Here is a 10,516-nt window from a genome sequence, read left to right as displayed (position 1 = left end):
CCCCATGGTCTGCCACACAGACCGTAACAGATCCATGTGCAAGTGACAGGAAACTGCAACAGTTTTACAAGCTGTGTTACAAAATGAATGTCACAGAGCAAACTTAGATATAACACTATAAGTCTTTCCTCTTTGTTTCCTTAGTGCAGCTTTAATGATCTCTGGTTACTGTGGGCCCATTAAAAAGTGTGGACGTATTTTACAGACAGTAAGATAGAAGCATAACTTCATAAATATAGTGTTTTAATTGCACATGCTGCAGCTCACAGTGATGCTGCTGTGTGACAGGGTTGTGTTGTTCACACTGTCATACTTGGTTGTCTTGGCGACAGACTTTCTGGTATCTTTTCATAATAACTTGTACCTGTGGGTCACATGATCAGGGCTCGTCACTAAAAGAAGAAAGAAACATTCAATTCAATCTGTTTACTCAGTTTGATTCTTTTAGTACTTTAGTTTCTTTCACTAATCTGATGCTGCGACTACAGACAGAATCATTTTGTCCTCTTTAATGGTTTTGTAGATTCCCAGTAGCTGGACAGAAAGGCTGCTTTTAGTGCTCCACATAATATGAAGCCAGTAAGCAGCTGTGTGGATAGTATATGGTTCCGACACAAACCAAAGGATTTTCAAGCTGAGAGATTTAGTGTGAAAAACAGAAGCAGGAAATGATGCTGTGCAGTATATTTGTGGAAAACAGTGATGAGGCTAAAATCAAAATCACACACAGGTAAAAATAAACACAACATTTGTGTGTAAATATACGAGGTGGAACATTTATTTGATGCTTTAGCTGCTACTTGTGATACTAAATGTTTGCAGTTGTGCTTCATGGTTACTGAACGTAACACAAACACTGCTGATTGTTGGTTTGTGTGTTATTTGTGTTGTATTCAGGTGACTATAGAAAGACTAATAACACAAATATTATGGATGAACACATTTCCTGGGCTGTTTCAGGTTTTCCACACAAACACTTGATGTTTGGTAGTTGCAGGTTCAACATGGTGCATGGATATATCCAGCGTCCCTCTTCTGCACGTTTCCATCAGTCTCAGCCTTCCTCTCTATCTTTGTCCTGTAGACTCCTCAGCCTGAGCTGTCCCTGTCACCCACTCATTTCCATCCTTTCTGCTCACTTGTTCAAATCTTCTGCCACCTCCAGGTCGCCTCCTGTCTTTGTGTCATGTCTCCATCATCACAGCCTCACTAGGCTGTAAAGCTTCATATTGACTTTAGCTGCTGTCCTCCTGTCACAGATCACACCTGATACATGTGTGCACCCACTCCATCCTACCTATACCGTCACTTCGGTCATGAGGCGGCTGTGTGCAGGCAGGAGAAGGACCCAAACGCAAAAAGGACCCAGGAGACTGAACTAGTGGTAGTAATGGTGGTAGGGGAGAAGGTTGAATGACTGACTGACTATCCTGAGCGTGTAGTGATGGTTGTAGGAGCGGATGTTGAATGGGTGGAGGTGTAGGTTCCCCTGAGCCTGCAATGCGGATGAAGGGTGCAGGCACCTGCTGGACACCAGTCGCTCCCACCTGTGGAGTAGGTGCAGGTGCAGAGATCGACTGGGTCCTGGCGGGCCTCACTGCAGGGGTTAGCACAGGTTTCCGCAGCGACTGGGCAGCTGCTGTCCCCACCCGAGGAGCCGATACGGGTGCAGGGACCAGTAGAGCCCTCAGCTGGCCCAGAAACTGGAGCCGGAACCAACTGAGCCCCAGCCACCCCCACCTGGGAAGCTGAGACAGGTGCAGTGGAGTGCTGGACCGCAGCTGTCCTGCGAACTCAGGCACAAGGAGTCTGAGGGGCAGGCTCAGAGAAAACAGTCTAAACAAGGTTAATTCGCTGCTCGGAGTGGACAGGCGAAAAATAGTCATACAAATCCACCAGCTGAACAGAAACAGTTCCAGTACTTGTCCCTCCTAGCTTGAAAGAAGCAAAATCAGCATCTTTTATGTTCACTGAACTAGGCTTGATGCCCCTAGAGAGCACAGTCCTTCCAGAAAATGTTCCTGTATTTAACCGAATGTCCTGAGAAATACAAAACAAGCCATCATGCAAAGTCTTAGAGTGAGTCACCAGAGGAACACAAAACGCAGCTTCGAAGAGCTGAGAATCACACAATTTAGCTGCATTGGTGACACAAACAGAAAACTCTGTGTTTTCGCATCTTGTTTCAACGTTTGAGGGAGAAACAACTGTCCTGGTCACAGTTGTACTAGATTTAGGAGGCATAGAACAAAGGGAGTCCTTATTATCCATAAGACTGGAAGATGTGACCGCTGAAAAAGCGGTCCCCGGATGTTTAGTTTCTAGGTTTACAGAGCCCGAGGCACTGAGTACACGGTTCATCGGCACAGGAGATGCAAACTCGGGCTTAACACATTCACAGTTTACCAGATCGGAAGAAACAATCACGGAGCCAGAATTACTAAACTCAGGGGGAACTTTCTCAGTTAAGGTTTTTTTCCATCTCTACACAAAGCCCCGGCCCAAAGTACACAGAACTGACTGTAGGAAGAACAGCAAAAGTGTCTTTATCGCTCACAGCCGGTCACTTTGATGTTCCAATATCCGACTGTGGAGGAGGGCGTCGGCGGCGTGAACGCCGTTTCCTCCTTGACGAGAGAGTGGAGGTGATGGGGAAATCCGGTGATGAGGCGGGGATGACGGTCTACTCTTCATCCTCCGACCACATCGCTGCTAGGAAAGCAGCGGGAGAGTGATGGTCAGAGCAGAAAGGGGATGAAGAGGGGCTCCGCGGCAGCGGCGTCGAAAAACCCTCTCGTTGTAGCAGCCGCTGTTGCGCTACAGCGAGCCCCGCTGCGGTACCGTCGCCTGGCGGAGATCTCCGTCTGCTGTCGCTGTGGTGTGGAGTCCCGGGAACAGACGCGGTCTGCCAGCTCGCGAGCTTGTAATGCCTCCTTGGCTCGGCTCAGTTCATCAACAAAGCCCTCATAGCAGGTGAGCTGGCGAAAAGGGTTTCCCTCGACTATTGCCCTTATGGCATTAAGTCCGACAGAAATTGTGTGTGAGTCCGAGGTGTGGGTTATTCGTTTCACCAGACTCTGTACATGGAGAATATCATCCTCACGGGTGGAGCCTGCTGGGTCCATTTCGTGGTTGCGTCGTTCTGTCATGAGGCAGCTGTGTGCAGGCAGGAGAAGGACCCAAACGCAAAACTCACCACGCAGGAATTAAACTCAAAAAGCTGCTTTATTGCAGAATGGCACAAAAGTTCATACAGCGTTATACTGGGAGAGACTAAAGCTGAAGCACTGGGGAGACACGAGGAAATGCACACAACTAGAGGGAACAAAGGGATACTCTGACATAAATATGGTAAAAATGGCCTGTATTTATATAGCGCTTTTACTAGTCCCTAAGGACCCCAAAGCGCTTTACATATCCAGACATCCACCCATTCACACACACATTCACACACTGGTGATGGCAAGCTACGTTGTAGCCACAGCCACCCTGGGGCGCACTGACAGAGGCGACCTTAAACACAACACAGAGTACACAGAGATGAGCACAGAGAGAGGCAGAGAACAAAAATGAATACACGAGGGGATTAGGAGAACACAGAACACAAAGGATGTGAACACGGTACTAGAACAAACACCACAATATAAGCATGGACACAGGGGGAATCCAAATACCAAACCAAACAATCCAAACAAAATGATGCAGGACCATGACAACTTCACCTCTTTTGGACTTTGTTGCTTTGTATGGAGGACTTCATGTATTTAAACTGATCTACCATCACCACCTCGACTCCTTCATCTTCACTGTCATATCTGCAGCTTCTTCACACACATGTATTCTGTCTTTCCTTCCTCTTCTCTTCAGAGCATACCTCCACCTCTCCAGGCTCTCTTCCACCCACCTGCTTCCTGCTCTCACTACAGATCACAATGTCCTCAGCAAACAGAGCTGCTGAGACTCCTGCCTGAGCTCATCTGCCAGCCTGTCCATCAGCACTGCTAACAAGAAGGGCTTAGAGTGGATTTGTGATGTAATCCCAGCCCCAGCAGGAACCCATCTTTCCCTGCTACTGCAAACCTTCCCACTGTCTCTCTGTCCTCATACATGTACTGCACCAACCATTGTTTGCATGCACACAGAAACAGTGCAGCTCCTCCTGACCTTCTCTGTACATCTGAAGTGCTTGTTCTTGTCATGAAGCCATCCTGCTGCTCACACGTCACTCTTCCACCTTCTCAACACACTCTTTACATGTCAGTACATTTACACCTCTATCTGTCATCACACTAACCTGCTGTAAATCCTTTCAGCTGGAGCTTCTTTGTAGACACTTCCCTACATTGCAGCCTGATTACAATGCAGACAGTCGGCTACAGTGTGGCTGGATTTCCTTTCTTAGCGTCCTTTGCTATAAAATACCAGGATGTTAGGCTGAGTCGCTCCATAATATGAGCCGCGGCCCGGAAAGTACAAAGATGGAATATTGTTTGTTGTTCTGGAAATTTCCCATGAAATAACCCGGCACATAAAATGACTGACGCTGTACTTAAATGTAGTTACAGTGTAATTATTTTATTCTTTCTTTACAAACCTACTTGTTACACAAACTTACAGGTAACTACAGGCTACTTGTGCCTTATTTGCAGGTCGTGTTATAAAGTGTTACTGAAACAGCTGCTGACCAAAGTGATGCACATTTAAATGAGTCAAAGTCCTGAAATAATTCAACAGATTAAAACCAAAACATAAAATGAGAAACCATGAGTGAAGCAAACAGTATGGTGGTGCTGATCATTGTTGCCTCACAGCAACAAGTTCCTGAGTTCATTTCCACCACCTGAGTGGGGCCTTTCCCCCGACACTCCTCTCTGTGTGCTGTGAGTGTCTCTCTGTGTTAGCTGGGATAAGGAGAAGAGGAAGAGGATGGAGGGTGTTGAAGGTCTCTAATGTTGCGTTTTGTTCCACAGTTTAGGAGCAGCTGCAAAGCCCTGATCTCCTCTGTGTTTGAACCTGATCTGGAGACAGTGAGAACCAATAACTGAGGGCAAAATAAGGACACTGAAACTAAAAGCATCTACAGGGACGACTTTATGTTAAAAACACCAAACCATGAAGCACTGGTGCAGCTGACTCACACAGACTCTCCTCCACACTGTCCTCAGTTATAAAGTGCTTTACAAACCCAAACATTATGACTAACAGCTGGATTTTCCTGTTTCAGTGCAGCGAACTAACAATGAGCCAACAAGGCCTCACGTAACATCAGTCAGTGAGAGTTTCACTGTTTCAGCAGCTCTGTTCACTCACACTTATTAATATTAATGCTCATTACAAATGTTACAGCAGCTGATCCACAAATCTTTGTCTGTGTTAATAAAGTTGGATCAGTTCAAATGGTTTGTTGCTCTGCACTTGAAAGCAGCAGTTTTTCTAATGCACCACCTTCATGTTTCCTTCATATTTGAATCCCCCTGTAGATACTGACAGGTAACCATGTCACACAGAGCTCAAGCCTTTGAATCCAGCTGTGATTGTTGATTTTCTATTGAATGGACTTTTTCAAATCCAGCTGTAGGCCTGTGTTTGTGAGCTCATTAACAGCTGTTTATTTGGAGATACGTGGTCCTCACAGGACAGCCACTACAAACATATAATTTTATAGAATATGATGCATTACTGCAGATTCAGCACAATAGAAAGGATTTGAAATGAGCTCAGCCTTAAACATGTGCAGCAGTAATATTGATCCATAGACACTGATGGGAACATTTTTCTGCACAATAAGTACTTTGACTTTTCAGACTTTATGTACAATTTGCCAGTACTGCAGTTTTGTGTGTAGTGAGGTGTCTGTGAAGGTTCTCAGTCATCCAGGTCATCGTAGACTAAGGAGCTTGGAAAGAAAAGCGTCTGGACTTCTCGAGTTGCTTGAAGATGTTTCACCTCTCATCCGAGAAGCTTCTTCAGTTCTAAGGTTTAATGGTGGAGAGTCCCAGATTTAAACCTAGTGGGAGTTTCCCCCCCTTTGGGGTTTGGAGGTTTACGACACCAACTGTCTGCCATCTATAATCCAGTTTTGAGATCCCTTCCCAGACCCCTTAACGCCCACTCACACCCTGGGCCATCTGACCTCAGGAAATCACATGATAGGGTGGGGCCAGGTTTCACAATGAGCTCACCCGAAACTCTGGCTGATTAGGACCCACACACGCTTTCACACCTTGGCTCATGTGATTAGGTAGAGGATCATCAGGGGGTCCTTTTTCCCCCTTTGGGGGGGAAACTCCCACTAGGTTTAAATCTGGGACTCTCCACCACTGATCCTTAGAACTGAAGAAGCTTCTCGGATGAGAGGTGAAATGTCTTCAAGCAACTCAAGAAGTCCAGACGCTTTTCTTTCCAAGCGCCTTAGTCTACGATGACCTGGATGACTGAGAACCCTCACAGACATATTGCCGTACATTTTGGGAGGAACACCCTTCAACTGGTGCGGGAGTATGAAAAGGAATCAAGAAAACTAGCGGATTATAGGAACCATCTCCATTTTCAACCTGAGATGCAGACAAAGCAGAGTTGTTCCCAAGAGCCTGCGCCTTGGATCCACTGTCAGGGGACACAGAGCGGACTTGATTCTACAGAGAGCACAAAATCAGCTTCTAAGTGAAAGGATAAGACAGGTCCATTTCACTATAGATGCCCTCCAGAGCAAGATTAGCCAGACGCCGCAGGAACTGGAAACCCTTCTACCCTCTCCTATTCTAGAAGAGGTTTACAAGTTTGTGGACAACGCTCAGCGGGCACAACACTCCAAAGGAAAAGAAAGACAACGCAGGAAATTTCACACCTTACTTTCGAAAACCCTCACCCCTCAGTCTGAATCTACACAACTCAGCGAAGAACACACACCTGAGGACAGTCAGGAATAATGGGTGAAGAACTTTTCAGACCGGAATCTCACTGAACCTGAAAAGAGGGTTTTAGCCAAAGGACTCAATTTTGCCATTTCTCCGCAACAGTTGCCCATAGTGGACCTCATCACAGCCACAGAAACTGCCATACGGATTAACAAATTATCCCAGACAGAAGCAGAACAGATCAGGATGAAAGTCTCAGCCACCCTCTCCAGTGCCAAAGTCCCCCCGTCTAATCTCACATTACAAGAAAAGAAGGCCGTCGCTTCCCTGAGTAAAGACCACAACATCACTATATTACCAGCAGATAAGGGAAGGTGCACCGTGGTCCTAAACACTACGGATTACCACACAAAGATCACTACTCTCATCAGTGACAACAATACCTACGAAGCCTTAATGCGAGACCCCACAAGCAGCTACAAAAAGAAAGTTATAGCTTGCCTTCAAGACCTTGAAAGGGACAAAGTCATTGACCGCCTCACATATCACCACCTTTACCCAGGGGATGCCATACCCTGCATTTACGGACTTCCTAAGATCCACAAGGAAGGTGTCCCACTCAGACCCATTGTCAGCAGCATAAACTCAGCCACTTACAACATCGCGAAACACCTTGCAACCATCCTAGCACCTCTTGTGGGGAACACCCCACATCACATCAAGAACTCCACCGACTTCACAGACAAGGTCCAGAAACTTACCCTGGATCCAGATGAAACCATGGTGTCCTTTGATGTAGTCTCCCTCTTCACTTGCATACCCACCACGGAGGCAGTGGAGACTGTCAGAAAACGACTACAAGAAGACAGCTCCGTGGAAGACAGGACCAACTTCACACCCGATCAGATTTGCACACTGTTAGACCTCTGCCTCACCACTACATATTTCAAATTCAACGAGGGTTTCTACAGACAGAAACATGGCTGCGCAATGGGCTCCCCCGTGTCACCTATTGTAGCCAACCTTTACATGGAGGAAGTGGAAAGAAAGGCTCTTGGCTCTTTTAAAGGGAGAGTACCCAGCCACTGGTACAGATATGTAGACGACACCTGGGTCAAAATCAAAAGACAAGAAGTGGAATCCTTCACTGCTCACATTAACGCCGTGGATAAAAACATCAAGTTCACCAGGGAAGACACAAAGGACAACTGTTTGCCTTTCCTGGACTGCGCCGTGCACATTGAAGAGAACAGCAACCTCAACATTGAAGTTTACCGGAAGCCCACACACATGGACCAGTACCTCCTCTTTGACTCCCATCACCCTCTGGAACATAAACTTGGAGTAATCAGGACCCTACACCACTGGGCAGAACATGTTCCCTCTAAGCCTGAGGGAAAAAAGAAGGAACACACACACGTAAAGGAAGCACTTAAAACATGCGGTTATCCTAATTGGGCGTTTATAAAGTCAGCAAAGATGCACAGAAAAGAAGATCAGACACCAGCGAGGGAGGATAAGAAGGACAAACGCAACAACATTGTCATCCCCTATGTAGCCGGTGTATCAGAGAAACTCAGGAGAGTTTTCTCCAAACACGACATCCCTGTGTACTTCAGACCCACCAACACACTCAGACAGAAACTGGTTCACCCTAAAGACAAAACTCCTAAACACAAACTGAACAATGTGGTGTATGCTGTACAGTGCAGCGAGGAATGCCCAGACCTCTACATCGGAGAGACCAAACAGCTACTTCACAAGCGCATGGCACAACATAGAAGAGCCACCTCCACGGAACAAGACTCAGCTGTTCATCTGCATCTAAAGGATAAAGGTCACTCTTTCAAGGATGCCAACGTCCACATTTTGGACAGAGAGGACAGATGGTTTGAAAGAGGAGTGAAAGAAGCCATTTACGTCCACTGTGAGCGACCATCTTTGAACAGAGGCGGTGGTTTACGACACCAACTGTCTGCCATCTATAATCCAGTTTTGAGATCCCTTCCCAGACGCCTTAACGCCCACTCACATCCTGGGCCATCTGACCTCAGGAAATCACATGATAGGGTGGGGCCAGGTTTCACAATGAGCTCACCCGAAACTCTGGCTGATTAGGACCCACACACGCTTTCACACCTTGGCTCATGTGATTAGGTAGAGGATCATCAGGGGGTCCTTTATCCCCCTTTGGGGGGGAAACTCCCACTAGGTTTAAATCTGGGACTCTCCACCACTGATCCTTAGAACTGAAGAAGCTTCTCGGATGAGAGGTGAAACGTCTTCAAGCAACTCAAGAAGTCCAGACGCTTTTCTTTCCAAGCTCCTTAGTCTGTGTAGTAAGGTGGTTTCATGGTGTTTTATTGGTGCTTTTACTAAAGGAAGGCTTCTATCAAATTCTTCCAAATGTTGTCAAACTGAGCTGTGTGATGAAGTGAGTGTGACAGAAACACTCAGACTGTGTTTCTCTGCTTCATCAAGTCAAATCTGGTCCTCAGGGACTGAATAAAGTCCTGTCCCACTAACAGCAGCTCCAACAGTCTGTTCACTGCTTTCTTCCTGTCAGTCTTCATCTTTCTGCTGCGTCTCCTCTTCACACTGACCACTTTCTATCTAACAGTGAGCTCCCAGTGAAGCAGCAGCATTCAGCCTGTTAGAGTCAACACAAATGTCTCCATCCAAGCTCATGTTGTGCTTTGTTGTTCTCTCAGTCCCCCAGGTGGAGTTGGATTCAGGGGTGGAGTCTGTCCAGCTGCCCTTCAACACCACACTTCACCTGCCTGAAGATGCTAAAGTGGAGTGGAAGAATATATATGGGAAGGTCCACGTGTATGAGAACGGCTCTGACCAGCCTGAAGAACAGCACCAGGGTTACAGAGACAGAACGAAGATGAATGAAGACCTGCTGAAAACTGGAGACCTCAGTCTGACCCTGAAATACCCCACAGATGCACACACCAAGACCCACACCTGCACCGTCTACAGCAAGGAGGGAAACATCCTGCTGCAGAGAAAGGTGGAGCTGAAAGTCAAAGGTCAGTGCTGTAGATACAGGTCAAAGGTCAGAGGTCATGTAGTGAGTGATGGAGGCAGCAGGAAACTAACAGGCTGTTTGTTCTGAGAGGTCACATGACTGTTTTTCTCAGCAGAGTCTGATGGATTTGATGAGACCATGAGAGCGGCTTCAGTTCCTCATCAGAAAGAGTCTGACAGAAGCTCCTCCCTCTATACCCCAGTAGACTTCTATTAGACTGCTCCAGATTCCTGAGAGTTCACACAGAAAACTTTACAAACAGCCAAAGAAAAACTATTGAAAAGGCTTCAAGATCACAAAGAGCTCTTTCACAGCACATATGAGCCATTAAGAAGTGCACATTTGTGTTTTCCATAGTCCATCATCCAATAATATCAAAGGACAAACTGTGAGGTAAAAAGCCTTCAGCTCTTTGTGAATGAAGCAAAAAGACTTTGGTCCTGAGAGATGGTTCAAAACACAATTCAGACCTACCAAAGTATTATTGGTGCCAAACACATGAAGCCTTCAACTTTGTATTTGTCCAGTCAGTGTGGCAATAGAAGTCACTGTGAGGATTTTCAATGTGCTATCAAAGAGCATCCAAACAATCAGGTGAGAATGAAGAGAATTAGTGTGGATGGAC

At 46.4% G+C, this 10,516-nt stretch overlaps 1 pseudogene; it reads left to right on the top strand.

Moving 5' to 3' along the window:
• The first annotated feature begins 6,421 nt into the window (after positions 1-6,421).
• On the top strand, positions 6,422-9,027 carry LOC135932685 (uncharacterized; annotated as a pseudogene).
• The last annotated feature ends 1,489 nt before the right edge of the window (positions 9,028-10,516 follow it).

This window comes from Pelmatolapia mariae, linkage group LG3_W (assembly GCF_036321145.2).
Source record: "Pelmatolapia mariae isolate MD_Pm_ZW linkage group LG3_W, Pm_UMD_F_2, whole genome shotgun sequence".
Lineage (NCBI taxonomy): Eukaryota > Metazoa > Chordata > Actinopteri > Cichliformes > Cichlidae > Pelmatolapia > Pelmatolapia mariae.
The sequence above is the reverse complement of the archived record's forward strand: the minus strand, read 5'-3'. Positions and strand labels throughout refer to the sequence as shown.